Source organism: Leptonychotes weddellii, chromosome 3, assembly GCF_054177405.1.
Source record: "Leptonychotes weddellii isolate Sample4059 chromosome 3, ASM5417740v2, whole genome shotgun sequence".
Lineage (NCBI taxonomy): Eukaryota > Metazoa > Chordata > Mammalia > Carnivora > Phocidae > Leptonychotes > Leptonychotes weddellii.
This window is the reverse complement of record NC_138371.1, coordinates 42,938,358-42,954,588: the sequence shown is the minus strand read 5'-3', so window position 1 is coordinate 42,954,588 and position 16,231 is coordinate 42,938,358. Positions and strand designations below refer to the sequence as shown.

Here is a 16,231-nt window from a genome sequence, read left to right as displayed (position 1 = left end):
AAGTTCAAAGAACAATTTGTTAGAGAGTAGCTATCATGGTCCCCAGAACATTATTCTGTGCCCTCTTGGATCCAAAGACATTATGTTTTATTATCACTAAGTCTATGAGCCATCTTCTCCTCCCCTTCCTCCCCCTCCCAGTAAAGGAAGAGACTTGACAATCAGATTAAAATTTTCACATGCAATGATGTTAGTGAGTTTCTAAGGTCTTTTGCCAGGAAGAGTAGAATATGGCAATAAGAATAATCAAAAACTTAACAGGAACATCAGTGACATTTATGAAGCTATTGTAGTAGATATGATTTAATCTAATAGAATTCTAATTTTATAACTATGAGTCATGCTTTAGGAGAGTGATATCACCAAGATGGTGACATAGGTCATTCCTGACTTTGCTCCACCTCACAAGAACAACTAATAAGTGCTCAAGAACAAGACACCACCAAGAGAATCCTAGAACATGGGGGAGAGGCTGAAGCATGCCCTGCACCACAGACATCAAGACAGATTGCATTAGAAGGGTAAGAGAAGCACACATTGACCACAGTGCCCCTCCCCCAGGCAGCAGAGCAACACCCAGAGAGGTTTTCCCTGAGCCTCCATTCCTATAGTGGAAAAGAAAACCCAGTGGGGATAACCAGCATCCCTCAGCATTGGGGTCACTTTATGGGAGTCCCTACTCTGATACACCAGAGGGATTCCAGGGAAATCTGTGGGCCTCAACCAATAGGAATCTGACTATGATGGAGAAGGGGGAAGGGCTTGCAACCAGCAGATGGCTCTTGGCAGACCAAGTTCATACCTGCTGTGCCCAAGTACTGATCCCAAACCATGGTTTTGCTCATCAGCAGAACCAAGCTGGGATACACTCTGATCGGGGAATTTAGATCTACCTCACTGGATTCTCAAATGAGGAATTTTGTTGGCTCTACAGCTTGATTTGCCTGTACCCAGGCAAGGAGCTGAGTCACAACCCCACCTGCTGTGGAGAGTGTTTCCTGGCCCCATCTGACCAGAGGGGCTGGTGAGAAAACTTGGAAAATGTTTATCCCAGCAATTCTGAGCTGAGAGGTGGGTGGGAAGAGCTGACTGCTCCCAAAGGGAAGCCAGTACTGGGCACGGAGAATTACCCTGCTACGCATAGGCAGGGGGATTAATTCATAGCCAAGGTTGAGGGTAGCTCCCAGCCCTTCCCAGTTAGAGAGATTATTTAGGAAACTGAGAGTAGCCTATAGCAACCCCTCCCCTTTCTGCCCAGGCAAGGGAGCTGAGATAGCCCTACCCACTGTGGTCCTGGGGCCCCATCAGACCAGAAGGGCTGGTGAAAACACCTGGAAGCTGCGCAACGCAGCCCAGCAGCACTCAGAGAGGCAGGAGGGCAGAGCTGATCACCCCCAGAGTAAAGCTGGTACTGTGTTGAGCATCCCAGTGCTGTGCACAGGCAAGGGGATTAACTCATAGGCAAGCTTTAGGTATTTTTCTAGCAGTTCACGTTCTTTTTAATTATTCTTATCACTGATAAATGGAAAAACACAATTGTGTTTTCAGAGTGGTACTTAAAGATTTATTTCATTAGTGATAGGTCTTCTCGTTTGAAACTGTGTATGTAATTTAAGATAACTTTTCATTTTCTATGCACTTATTCAAGTCAAACCAAAAGGGAAACAGATAAGGGAGGAAGATTCATTCAAATTGATTTACTTTTTGACTTTTAAAGAATTAATGCGTATTTGTGTGTATTTAGATAGTAAAATTTACCAAGCACATTTACTTTCATTTGTTCATTAAGTTTTTAATAGCATTTTTTATTTTTTATTATTTATTTATTTATTTATTTAAGATTTTATTTATTTATTTGACAGAGAGAGACACAGTGAGAGAGGGAACGCAAGCAGGGCGAGTGAGAGAGGGAGAAGCAGGCTTCCTGCTGAGCAGGGAGCCCGATGCGAGGCTCGATCCCAGGACCCTGAGATCATGACCTGAGCCGAAGGCAGAGGCTTAACAACTGAGCCACCCAGGCGCCCCTTAATTGCATTTTTTAAACAAATATTTATTGATCACTTATTAATGCCAGAAACAGAGATGCCTCAAAGAGCTAATAGTATTTTGGAGGTGCTCACCTCATTCTCGCAACAATTTGAGATATATAAGTACTCTCTGTAACAAAGACTGATTAATAATTAGAGTTGTAAGTGAATGAAAATGGATGGATATTAGCAAAAGTGCTTTTAATTTAGGTTTTACTTAAATTGACCATGTTCTTCATATGCTAAAAGTAGCTACAAAGTAGGTAAGAAAGTTATTATTCTTACTGAAAGGAAAGAAAAGACAGTAGGAAAGAAAGAAGGAAAAATGCATGCTAGCATTTGTTGGGTACCTATTATAGGCCAGACTCTTTACAGATGTTTCATTCAATTCTCCCCACAACTCTTTAAAGTATATGTTATTTACATTTACAGATGAGAAACTGAAGCTGAGTATTATTTAAGTAACTTGCCTAAAGTCATAAGTTGGAATTTATTGGAATCAGAGAGTGAATCTCACATATTCTTATTATAAATCTTGTGACCTCCCTCTCCCCCATATAGACTTTTTCTTTTCTTTTGGTATCTCTTGCATTTAATGCAAGTGCAACAGATAACAATGATAAAGAATGGAAGGGGAGTGATGTCAGCATCCTGGTGGCAAGATGTTCCTCTTTTGGTCTTCCCCTTTTAACAACAAATGAAAGATCCAACCACAGACAGAAGCACCTTGGGAGCTGTGGGATCCAGCATCATATGCCAGGTGATTTGGATTAAGTGTTGCCCACCTGTGCATCTGGTAATAGGCAGAAAGACCTCTGTGTTGGCTATGGAACAAGCAGACCCCAAGAACTTACCTCAAACTTTCTCATCTCAGTTAGGGGAATAAACCTGGAGAGTGCTGACCTGGGGCAGATACCCACAGACCAGAGAGAATTTGAAAGAGTCCAGCCTTCTGAAGGGGAGATGGTAAGGGAAATTTTTCCGGCACGGTCCCGCCCTACCCCCAAGCCTACTCTGCCTTGGGCTGAGCTATCCAGCCAATGGTGACCTTTCCCTTAGGGAAAAGGATAGTGGTGAGTGAGGGCCTGGCTATCCTAGTTAAGTGGGAAATGGCTGGAAAAGCCCATTTCCTTCCAGAAGCACTCAGTGCTAGGTGGGACCTCCTCCGTGACTGCGGCAGGGCAGGATATCAGGAAATAGGCAGATAAGAATAACAAAAGTCACTAATGGGACATGGTTCCTTTTGACTGCATCAAGACTTTAGCAGGATGTTTGCACATGAGCCATTGGGAGTTCCTCACCTGAGGATCTTCCCACCAGGTCCATACCATCCCCAACACACAGAGTGTTAAATTCACACCTTCTTCAACTCTATGGGGGGCTTCCTGTGTGTGCTCCTGAGTGCAGTGGCAAAATCAAGTCCAGTAAATGAAGTGCAATTAGAAAAAGAGAATAAGATCTCTAGGTAATGGAGAAACCACAAACATACGCAATAGTGCAACCTTCTGGAAAACCCAGAAGACAAAGAAAAACCTAGACATAACAGCACCAATGGATAGTATATCTAATCTGAAGGCAATTAGTAAAGATTTAAGGTGGTGCTTGATACTTCAAATGCAAAAGCAATGATACAAAACTACAAGAAATGCAAAAAAAGCAAGGAAACATGTTATTACAAAAAGATAACAATAATACTCCTATAACTGAACCCAAAGACACAGAATTTTGAGAACTAGCTGATAAAGAATTCAAAATAGCTGTTTCAAAGAAACTCAATGAGCTATAAGAAAACTCAGAAGGACAATTCAATGAAATCAGAAAAAAATATATGAACAATATGAGATATTTACTAAAGAGATAGAAATCATGAAGAAATAAAAATTCTGGAGCGGAAGAATTCAATGAATGAAAAAAAAAATTCAGCAGAGAGCATCTGTGGCAGAACAGAGCAAAAGGAAGACAGAATAAGTAAGTTAGAGGACAGGAATTTTGAAATAACCCAGTCAGGCAGAACAAAGAAAAAAGAATGAAAAAGACCAAAGAAAGCCTATGGGTTGTATAGGACTCCATTAAAAAATTAGAATATTGGGGTTCCAGAAAGAGAAGAGAGGAAGAAAGGGGCAGAATGTTTACTTAAAGAAATAATAGCTGAGAATGTCCCAAATTTGCAAAGAGACTTGGACATCCAAGTTCACAAAGTTAATGGATCATCCTATTACCTCAATTCAAAAACCTTCAAGACATAAATATGAAACTGTCAAAAATCAAAGTTAAGCAGAATATCTTAAAAGCAGCCAGAGGAAAGAAATATTGAAATCTAGAAAGAAATCCCCCATTAGGCTATCTGCAGATTTCACAGCAGAAATCCTGCATTCTAGACAAGAGTGGAATGACCTATCCAGAGTATTGTAAGAAAAAATTGCTAAGAATACTCTATCCAGCAAAGTTATCCCTCAAATATAAAGGAGAAATAAAGACTTTCCCAGACAAACAAATGCTGAGAGGTTCATCATGACTAGGGGAAAAGTATTAAAAATAATTATAGCTACTGTAATTTGTTAAATATATAATATAAAAAGAGGTAAATAATACATCAAAAACATAAAATGGGGGAGTAAAAGCATGAAGCTTTTGTAGGAAATTGAAGTTTAAGCTCTCAGTTTAAAATGGACTGTTTTGTCTATGAAATGTTTTATGTTAACTTTATGGTAACTACAAAGCGAAGACCTAGAGTAGATTCGCAAAAGATAAAGAAAGGGGAAACAGAGCATACCACTATAGAAAATTACCAATTTACATAGGCAGGCAGAAACAGAAAAAGAAACACTGGAAATACAAAACAACCAGAAAGTAATTAATAAGATGGTACTAGTAAGTCTTTATATACCAATAATAACTCCAGATGAAAATGGGTTGAATTCATCAGTGAAAAGGCAGAGAGTGGCTGAATGAATAAAAAACAAAATCCAAGTATATGCTGTCTGCAAGAGATTCACTTCACCTTTAAGGACCCACACAGACTAACAGTGAAGAGATGGAAAATATTCCATGCAAATGGAAACCCAAAAAGAGCTGGGGTATTTACACTTATATCAGACAAAATGGAACTTAAGATAAAGAATGGAATGAGATATAAAAGGACATTATATAATGACAACGAGCTGATCCAACAAGAAGATACAACATTTGTAAATATTTATATATCCAACATAGGAGGAACTAAATATATAAAACAAGTATTAACAAACATAAGAGAGAAACAGATGGTAATACTTTAACACCACATTTTTATCATGTGGATAGATCATCCAGACAGAAAATCAATAAGGAAATACTTAAATGGACTTAAATGGCATGTTAGATCAGATGGACTTAAGACATTTATAGCACATTCCAACCAAAAGCAGCAGAACATATTTTCCTCTCAAACACACAGGGAATCTTCTCAAGGATGGATCATATGTTAGGCCACAAAACAGGGAAAGGAGAGGGAGGACTAAAATAAAACCAGAAACGAAAGAAGAGGCATTATAAATGATGCCACAGAGGGGCGCCTGGGTAGCTCAGTCAGTTAAGCATGCGACTCTTGATTTCAGCTCAGGTCATGATCTTAGGGTCATGAGATCGAGCCCTGCGTTGGGCTCCAGGCTGAGCGTGGAGTCTGCTTGAGGATTCTTTCTCTTCCCCTCCCTCCACTCACTCTCTCTCTCAAAAAATAAAAACAAAACAACAACAACAAAAAAACAAACTCAAATGATACCACAGAAACCCAAAAAACATCATGGGATTACTATGAACAATAGCATGAACAAATTGGCCAACCAAGAAGAAATAGATAAATTCCTAGAAACATACAACCTACTAAGACTGAACCACAAATAAACAGAAAATCTTAACAGATAATTATTAGCAGGTAGGTTGAATCAGTAATCAAAAACCTTCCAACAAACAAAAGTCCAGGACAAGATGGCTTTACTGGTGAATTGTACCAGACATATCAAGAATTAATATCAATCCTTCTCAAACTCTTCCAAAAAGTAGAAGAGAAAGGAACATGTCCAAACTCATTTTAGGAGGCTACTATTACTCTGAGACCCAAACCAGACAAGGACTCTAAAGAAAAGAAGATTATAGGCCAATATTCTTGATGACCATAGATTTAAAAATCCTGGACAAAATACTAGCTAACTGAATTTAACAATACATGGAAAGAAACTGTTGGGGCCCCTGTAGCTGATGTGTCAGATTAAGAATATGCAGACTATGACCTACTGAATGAAGAAGCACAAGGCAAACACAAGAGGCAGGTAGCTCTCTCAGCATGTCATCTCCCACTCTGGGGAAGTGAAAACTTCAGGGCAGTTTTGATTGAAGGTGCAGTTTCAGTAAACTCATGAAAAGGAAGTAAAGTCAGAAGCCATTACTGATAGATCTCAGAAAAGGGTGAGAGGTGCAATAAGGTGTGGAGGAAGGGCAATTCCCTATCCCAGGTCATGATCCAATAGGAGATAGAGGGTAGGGCAGCAAGCACCTATGACTTATAAGGCGGCAGGGGTAGGAGTCACTAACTTTTCATGGGCTCACCTCTAAGTGGTTATTTAAAAAAGTACACTGGGTACTCCATGCTCAGTGTGGAAATCTGCTAAAGTTTCTCTCTCTGCCCCTCCTCTCCATGCTCCCTCTCTCTCTTTTTCAAGTAAATAAATAAATCTTTTAAAAAAAGTGCCCTGGGTAAAGTGAAATGGAAATTTGTGGCAGGAATCTTAAGCTTGGGTGTTTATCTAAATGTCCAGACTCTGGGTGTAAGTAGGATTGTCATATTGTAAAATGCCTAGGCAGTAACTCAAAATAACTCTTTTCTCATCATCGAATCACGTAACTTGATTAACCAGGATATATTCCAAGGATGCTTCAGTATCCTCAAATCAATCAATGTGATATACCAGATTAACAAAATGAAGGATAAAATTTATATAATCATCTCAATAGATGCAGAAAAAGCTTTGGTAAAATTCAGTATCCATCATGATAAAACTCTCAACAAAGTGGGAATAGGAGAAACACACCACAACACAATGAGGGCCATATGTGACAAGCCCTCAGCTAACATTGTACTAAATGGTGAAAAGCTAAAAGCATTTGCCCTAAGATCAAGGACAAGACGAGGATGCTCCCTCTGTCTCACCACTTTTTTATTCAACATTGTATTGGAAGTCTTAGCCACAGCAATTAGGTTAAAAAAAAAAAAGCATCCAAATTGGAAGAAATAAAACAGTCACTTTTGCAAATGACATGCTATGACATATAGAAAACCCTAAAGATTCCACCAAAAAAATTGAATTAATAACAAACTCAGTAAAGTTGCAGGATACAAAGTACACAAAAATCTGCAGTGTTTTTGTACAGAAAAATGAACTAATCAGAAAGAGAAATTAAGAAAACAATCCCATTTATGTTAAAAAGAATAGCATACTTAGAAATAAATTTAACCAAGAAGGTAAAACACCTGTACACTGAAAACTATAAGACACTGATGAAAAAAAGTGAAGATGACACAAATAAATGGAAAGATATCCTGTGTTCATGGATTGCAAGAATATTATTAAATATCCATACTACCCAAAGCAATCTGCAGATTCAATGTATCCTTATCAAAACTTCAATGGCATTTTTCACAGAAATAGAACAAAAAAAATCCTGAAATTTGCATGGAGCAACAAACCCTGAATAGCTAAAGCAATCTTCAGCCAGAAAAAAAAAAAGCTGGAGGTATCACACATCCTGATTTCACACTATATTTCAAAGCTACAGTATTCAAAATAGTATTGTATTGGTATAAAAACAGATTATTGGAACAGAATAGGAAGCCCAGAAATAAACTCATACATATATGGTCAATTGATAGACAAAGGAGTCAAGAATATATAATGGGAAAAGTATAGTCTCTTTAATGATGATACTGGGAAAACTGGCCTACTGCATGTAAAATAATGAAACTGGACCACTTCACACAAATAAACTCAAACGGATTAAAGACTTATACAAGAGACCTGAAACCATAAAACTCCTAGAAGAAAAAATAGAGAGGAACTCCTTTACAATTCAACAATGATTTTTTAGGTTTAACAGGAACTATGTCAAACTAAAATGCTTCTGCACAGCAAAGTATTTATCAATACATGAATGGATATAAATAATATAGAATGGAATATTACTCAGCCATAAAAAGAATGAGATCTTGCCATTTGCAACAACATGGATGAACTTAGAGGGAATTATGCTAAATGAAATAAATCAGAGAAAGTAAAACACCATATGATTTCAATTATAAGTAGAATCTAAAAAAACAAAACAAATGAACAAACAAAAAGCAGAAACAGACTCATAAATACAGAGAACAAACTGATAGTTGCCAAAGGGAGGGGTGGGGGAGATGGGAAAAATGGGTGAAAGGGAGTGGGAGATACAGGCGTCCACTTATGGAAGAATAAGTCATGGGGATAAAAGGTACAGCATAGGAAATACAGTCAGTGGTAGTGGAATAGGTTGTATGGTGACAGTATCTATACTTGTGATGATCATAAGCATAAAAATATAGACTTGTGGGGGCGCCTGGGTGGCTCAGTTGGTTAAGCAACTGCCTTCGGCTCAGGTCACGATCCCAGAGTCCCGGGATCGAGTCCCGCATCGGGCTCCCTGCTCAGCGAGGAGCCTGCTTCTCCCTCTGACCCTCCCCCCTCTCATGTGCTCTCTCTCATTCTCACTCTCTCAAATAATAAATAAATCTTTAAAAAAAAATATAGACTTGTGGAAGTACTATATTGTATACCCCAAACTAAGGTAACATTGTGCATCGACTATACTTCAATTAAAAAAATTTTTTAAAGGAAAAGTAATTAAAAATAGAGCCATAGATACAGAGAACAGATTGGTGGTTTCCAAAAGCAGGGCATGGGGATAGGCATAATGGGTGAAGGTGGTCAAAAGTTGCAACCTTCCAATAATAAAATTAATAAGTCCTGGGATGTAATGTAAAACATAGTGACTACAGTTAACAGTACTGTATTGTATATTTGAAAGTTGCTAACAAAGTAAATCTTAATGTTCTCATTACAAGAAAAAAAAAACTTTTGGTGATGGATGTTAACTTATGGTAGTAATTATTCTGCAACATATACATATATTAAATCATTAAGTCATTCATCTAAAACTAATGTAATTTCATATGTCAGTTATATCTCATTTAAACAAAAACAAAAAAATAATTAGGAATAAATTTAACCAATGAAGTGAAAGATTTGTACAATGAAACTATAAGACCTTGATGAAAGAAATTAAAGAAGATACAAATAAATTGAAAGATATTCCATGTTTATGGATTGGAAGAATTAATATTGTGAAAATGTTCCTGATACCCAAAGCCATCTATAGATTCAACACAATCTCTATCAAAATTTCAATGGCATTTTTTTCACAGAAATAGAGCAAATAACCCCAAAATGCTCTGAATAGCCAAAGAAATCGTGAGTAAAAATAACAAAGTTGGAGGCATCACATTTCTTGATTTCAAAGTATACTACAAAGTTACAGTAATTAAAACAGATGGTACAGGCATAAAAATAAACACATAGACTAATGGAAAAGAATAGAGAACCCAGAAATAAACCACCACTAATATTTGATAAGGGAGCCAAGAAAATTCAATGGGGAAGTGATGGTCTCTTCAATAAATGGTGTTGGGAAAACTGGACAATTACATGCAGAAAAATGAAATTGATCCTGTTTTGTACCACTCACTAAAAAGTCTCTATATTAACAATAACTCTTAGAAGAAAACATTTGGAAGAAGCTCCTTGATGTTGGTCTGTTTTGGGTATATATCCAAAGGAAATAAAAATAGGATATTTGAGAGATATACATACTTCCATATTTATTGCAGCATTTTTTACAAAAGCCAAGATATGGAAGCAACCTCAGTGTCTTCCACTTGAAGGAATGGACAAAGATGTTGTGTATATATCCCATGGAATATTATTTAATCACAAGAAAGAAGTATTTGTGAAAACATGGATGGGCCTTCAGGACATTATGCTAAGTGAAATAAGTCAGACAGAGAAAGACAAATACTCTATGATATTATTTAAACATGGAATTTTAAAAAGCCAAACTCATACAAACAGTAGAATGGTGATTACCAGGGGCTGGGAGTGGGGAAATTGGGATATGTTGTTTAAGGGTATAAACTTTCAACTAGTAGGTAAATAAGTCCTAGAGATCTAATGAAAAATATAGTGATTATAGACAACAACATAAACTTTAAAGTTGTTGTGAGACTAGATCTTAATTATTCTCACCACAAAAAGGAAATGATATTCATGTGATGTGATGTGATAGAGGTGTTAGCTAATGCTATGGTGGTAATCATATTGCAATACATAAATGTATCAAATTAATATGTTGTATACCTTTAACTTATAAAATGTTATATGTCAATTATATATCAATAAAATAAGTTTAAAGAAAAGAATGGAAGTTAGGTAAAATTTAATGTGAATTAACATTTACTCAAGTTTAATCACATTAACCTTTTGTAGTGCTGTATTAAAAACAAGCTGCTAAGGACATACATTAGTAAGAGAGTTTTGAATTTCACCATTTACTGTCTACCAAGAACCTCTGGCAGAACAATTTTTCATTTCACAATTCCATGATGAAATACTCTGATGCTATGCAACCTTTGGCATGACTCTAAATCCCAGGGGATGAATATGTTGAATAAAATTAATTTTTAGAAAATGAAAAAAAGCTAGATATATACTTCCCTAACAAGAAAATAAATGATCTAGTGACTAAGAATATTTATCTAAACATATGTACGTTGAACATACATTTAGTATGTCTAGGTTGATCTGAAATGAACGTTCTTAGAAACTCTTCATATTGATAGAAATGGATGTATGTGAGAGAGCAATTCAGTCCTTAGATAACTAGAAATTAGGTTATTAGTTTAGATAATTTTGATAGTAAGTCATAGAAATAAAATCATTCTTAAGTGAAATATTTTAAAGTTCTTTTTAGTATAGATGAAAATGCTGAATAATTTATTACCACTTGGTAACATAACAAATTACAGGGATCTGCCTCTTTATCTTTTAGATAAATTCTTTTTTTTAAAGATTTTATTTGAGAGAGCACGCTCAAGAGCATGTGAGAGAGCACCTGAGCTGGGGGAGAGGCAGATGGAAAGGGAGAGGCAGAGGGAGAGGGAGAGGGAGAGGCAGACTCCCCACTGAGCAGGGAGCCTGAGGCAGGGTTCTATACCGGGGTCCTGGGATCATGACCCAAACTGAAGGCAGACGCTTAGCTGACTGAGCCACCGAGGCGCCCCAGATAAACTCTCTTTTAAACAAAGTGTGTATGGTCTACAAACAAATTTTCCATAATATTTAATAATGATAGCCATCATTTATTGAGCACCTCCTCTGTGCCAGTAACTATTTTTAGTCATTTGCTTAATCTTCCTAGTATCCCTAGTAAAAATTACTATCCACATTTCACAAATTAGAAACTGGGGATCATATAGAAGCCATAAAGCTAATTAGGGATGAGCTGATAATTAGCTCAGGTTTATCTGATTCCAAAGTCTGTAGTTCTTCCCTTTACACTGTAGGCTTAGGGAATTTTTAGCTTATTCACTCTGTGTCAACCCTGCCTCTACATCCTCCCTTGGCCACACAGCCCTTTTGACCAATCTTCACTTTCACACTTTATTTGGCCATGATCAAGTGGGGAGGGTCCTTGTACCTTAAAAGGCACTAGCCTAGACTCTGTTCTCTCTTGTTTTCCACTTTATAAAATCATATAGTGATTGCATCCAGGGAAAATTCCTCCTTTTCTCAACTTTCTTTATCCATATAGCTATCCAGAAAGTGGTTAAGATCCCAAATTTATATTCAGGTTTGTTTGTGTAAGTGGAGGAGATGGAGGATAAAGATCGTAGTAAGGAAAGGTAGATTGTCCGTGCCTTCTCATCCGTCTTATTCCTGATCTTCCCAGCAGAGCACAGCATTTTGTGATCCCATGGCTTGCTCTGATATTAATAAGGTACCCTTGGATTCTCATTCTCCTCTTGGTCCTTGCGTTGATTCCCCTGTCCCTCTGCCTCCCAACCATGGGAGGAAGGATGTTGAGCAGTGCAGAGTTCGTCCATTCCTGGATATATGTGATAACACCATTAAAATATCTTAAAAACTTTGATTCAAATAAACTATATCATTTCCCCTTTTTCTTCATCATGATTGAAACGCTTTCATCTTTAGAAAGCATGGGATTTGTTTATTGTAAACGTATCGCTACAATTAAAAAATCAATCTGTAATTATGGTAATTTCTTCTGATTTTTTCCTGTGTAAATGAATCATGGGAGGAGAAAGTCTGGTTGTAAATGTTCCATTATAATGTTCATGTATTGATCACATTGAGATACCTTGATTGACAGAATGAGAGCCTATTATTTTTGTTGTAGCTAAACTCTTTTTATGAACAAAGAACTCCATTATGGAGGTTTGGAAATGTTGAGGTTGGGGAAGCCAGCTGGTCAAATTTCAAGAGGCCAAAAAGTCATACAAAGTAGAATTACAACATTGGTGATTTCAGTCTGGTCCAGCTTAAGAATTTCAAAGACTCAATCTTGTCAATACCTTACAATTAGTCAGATGTGTTGGATGACTCACACTGACTAAACTCACAAGAGACTGAAATATATAAATCAGAAAGCCAGTGTGTTATTTGACAATAAGAAATATAGCAGTCAACATAACCCAACACTCCTGTTCTCTAGCCAGAGTGTTTTTTTCCAGAAAGTAACCAGAAATAAACTTGGTACACATGAAATCTGAGGATTTGGAAGCATTTCTACAATAGAAATAAGTTCTACTCAACACAGCTTATACGGTCCGTGCTGGCATTTGTCTTTCTGGTTCTTGTATTACTGATATACACCTCATGATTTAACATTGTTTTATTTTATTTTTAAAAATACTTTTACTACAGTTACAATTGAGTCTTTTTTGAGCTTCTTTAAATGATATTGCAATTAATAGTGAATATAAGAACAAAAGTTGCATTCGACCATTGCAGAGGAAGATTTGTATTGATTTAGTTCTTAACAACTATATTTATACAGTGAAAACATAATTGGGAAATTAGATTCTGCAACTGTCAGAAATATGCTTATAGTCAGTCAAGCCTGCAGGCTATCAGTGAATATATAAATATATTAGAATTGACACAACTGCCAAAAAATTCTGAAGAGAGGGGGAAAAAACCTTCTTGTTAGGTCAGAAAACAAGTATGTGAAGTTTAGAAAACAAAGCAGACATCACATACCTACTGTACTTCCAAAAGGTACATTACTTAAAATCTAAAGATAAAATTCCAAAATTACATCAACTACATAAATGTATTGGTGTAAGATGAATCAGTCTTGAATCACAACAAAAGGAATTACTGAAATGCCTAAAGGAGCTCATTATGATACTCTTGCTGAATAGGATGGTTTTGTAAAGAGCTTCAGTTACATTCTAACTTAACTATGAGAAGTTACTATCGTAACACTGTCAAATAATATCTAGTGTTATATATATTTCTTTCTCCTTTGGACCAACTAGTGGGAACTAGGATATATTTTAGAACCAGGTAAAATTGCTAGAATTATCTGCCTTCCTGCTGCTAACCTTAACAAGTGACTTGAGGTAGGTAAACATCAGGAAAGAGGAATAGTTTCTTACCAAGTGAATATAAGCACTGAAAAAAAAAAAAGGGTAGGCACACTGATTCATGTTAAAATTCATACTCATAGAGGGACATTTGCTTATACTGAAAGCTATTTTCTATATACTATGTTTTATAGGTAACTGATATAATATACTGATGTACAGTTGCTTTTTCCCCTCCTGGAAAGGTCAATGAAGTCATCTGAATTTATTTTATTAATACCACAGTTTTCATGTTATGGATTAAGTTATTTAATGCATAAAATATAAACCATGTAAATATTTTATAAATACATATAAAGTAATTTTTAGGTTCATTTCAGGAGTAATGTTATATAATTTATAATGTGAATCATCAACACCTGGTATATACTTGTAAATCTAAAAATAACTTAAATGAAGCATTTGACTCACAATCTTTACTGCTCCAAGTTTGGCCATCTCCTTGAGTAATGTCAGTGTCCATGTGGATAACCCAGCTGGCTCTCTGCTCAGGTCGTTGATTTCTACATCATTAGTAACCTTCCACAGCACTTCAAGCAGCCATTCCCTCAGCCATATCCTGGACCTTTTTATCACTCATTACTTCTTCCCCTTTCACATGTTAAACAAAAACAAAACAAAACCAGTCCTCAATCTTAAATCCTTATAGCCCAATAGTTCTCAGTTTTGGCTGCAAATCAGAGCTACCTGGAGAAATTTTTGAAATCCTGATGCCCAGGCTACACCCTATCTTGGATTAATTAAACCAGAATTTCTATCCTCTCTAGAGGTGTGATTCAAGAATCAGTAGATCTTAAAGCCTCCAGGTGACACCGATATGCCACCAAGGTTGAGAACCAGTTTTATTTTTAAAGATTTTATTTGTTTATTTGACAGAAAGAGAGAGAGAGAGCACAAGCAGGGGTAGCAGCAGAGGGAGAGGGAGAAGCAGGCTTTCCACTGAGCAGGGAGCCTGACTTGGGGCTGGATCGATCCCAGGACCCTGGGATCATGACCTGAGCTGAAGGCAGATGCTTAACCGACTGAGCCACCCAGGTGCCCTGAGAACCACAGTTTTAACTTTTCCATTCAGTTACTCTACTTACACCTGTTTTTGTAACATTGGCCCCTCAGCTGTCTCCAATCCACATCCCCCACTTCCTTGCCCCACTGATACTTTCATTCCCTAGCATGGCATCAGTCCTGCACCAACCCAATGATCCTCTCCATGCCTCAGCAGGGGGACAGTTGAGTACTGGTGGTGAAAATCACATCATAGGTCAAGATGTTACCAGCACTGTCTTTCTTGTCAGCTGCACCTGGGTTCTCAGTGATGCCAGGCCAGCCTGCCTTATTTTGCTAGTCATTTCATGTTCCCATTCTCAACAATACTTATTCAAAATATGCTTCATTTTTCTCAAACTACAAACTATCTGAGAATTTAAGAATTCAAACTAACTTCCTTTCTCCTGAAATATCAAATGTTCTCATTTTTCCTACCTTTATCTAAACTTTTTTCTTTATTGTTTTGTAGCTCACAAATGGTATTTTCATTCAATTGTCAGAAATATGAATATTTCCTCTCAATCCTCCTTTTTTTCTCCCTCCTTACATCAAATATATCAAAAATTCTGTGACTTACATATTTTACAATTTGGTCTATTTTTCAGTATTGCTAGAGCTATCACCCTAGATCAAGCAATCACTTTTACTCATCTTGATTGCTGAAAGTCTCCAGCAGGTCTCCCTCCACTCTGACCTCTTTCCCAGCAGTTCTTTAGAGTGATTATGTCTCAATGCCTAGCAGACTGTGTCTCTCCTTTTCTTATCAGTTTATCAGTGTTGCCCTTTGGATAAAGTCCCAATTCCTTATATGTATCCCCCACTACACTATAATGGCAGAGTCCATGACTCTTCACCATTAGCATAGCTGGTTTTAATATAACATAACATAATATAATATGTAATGGGTTTCAATCATAATAGATTTCAATAAATCATTGGTGGATAAATTTAAGTGAATGTTCAAATGCTTTTAATGATGTATAATAAAATTGAACTAGGACTCCACGGAATTTCATAATGCAATAGAATACTCAACAAAGGACTATAAATAATAATAATTAAAATCTTGGGACTTGAGTGAAAATGAGTTTAGTGATCTCATATTCATATGTTTAGTTTTGAGAACTTTTTCCATATTTGATGCACTGAGCATGATTCACAACTCACCAGAAGATCACTAAACGATGGAGAAGACAAAACCTTTATTTAAGGTCTGAAAATCACCTGAAAAATCTTTGGGACCAAAAATATGTCATTATTTGCTACAGGTAAGCAACACAGACTTTGGAGCTAGACAAACCTGGTGTGAAATTTGGATCCACTATTAACAATGTAACCTTGGGTGAGTTACTTCTTAAGTCTTAGTTTTTTCATTTATAAATTG

General features: G+C 36.7%; 1 protein-coding gene across 1 annotated transcript in view; it reads right to left on the bottom strand.

Annotated features, from left to right (window-relative positions):
• The window catches only part of ZSWIM2 (zinc finger SWIM-type containing 2), an 85,179-nt gene extending 69,451 nt beyond the window's left edge, over window positions 1–15,728 (bottom strand). The window contains exon 1 of the mRNA XM_006726947.2: window positions 14,215–15,728. The gene's annotated coding sequence lies outside the window, so the exon portion shown is untranslated. The remainder of the gene's footprint in view (window positions 1–14,214) is intronic.
• Window positions 15,729–16,231: the final 503 nt, after the last annotated feature.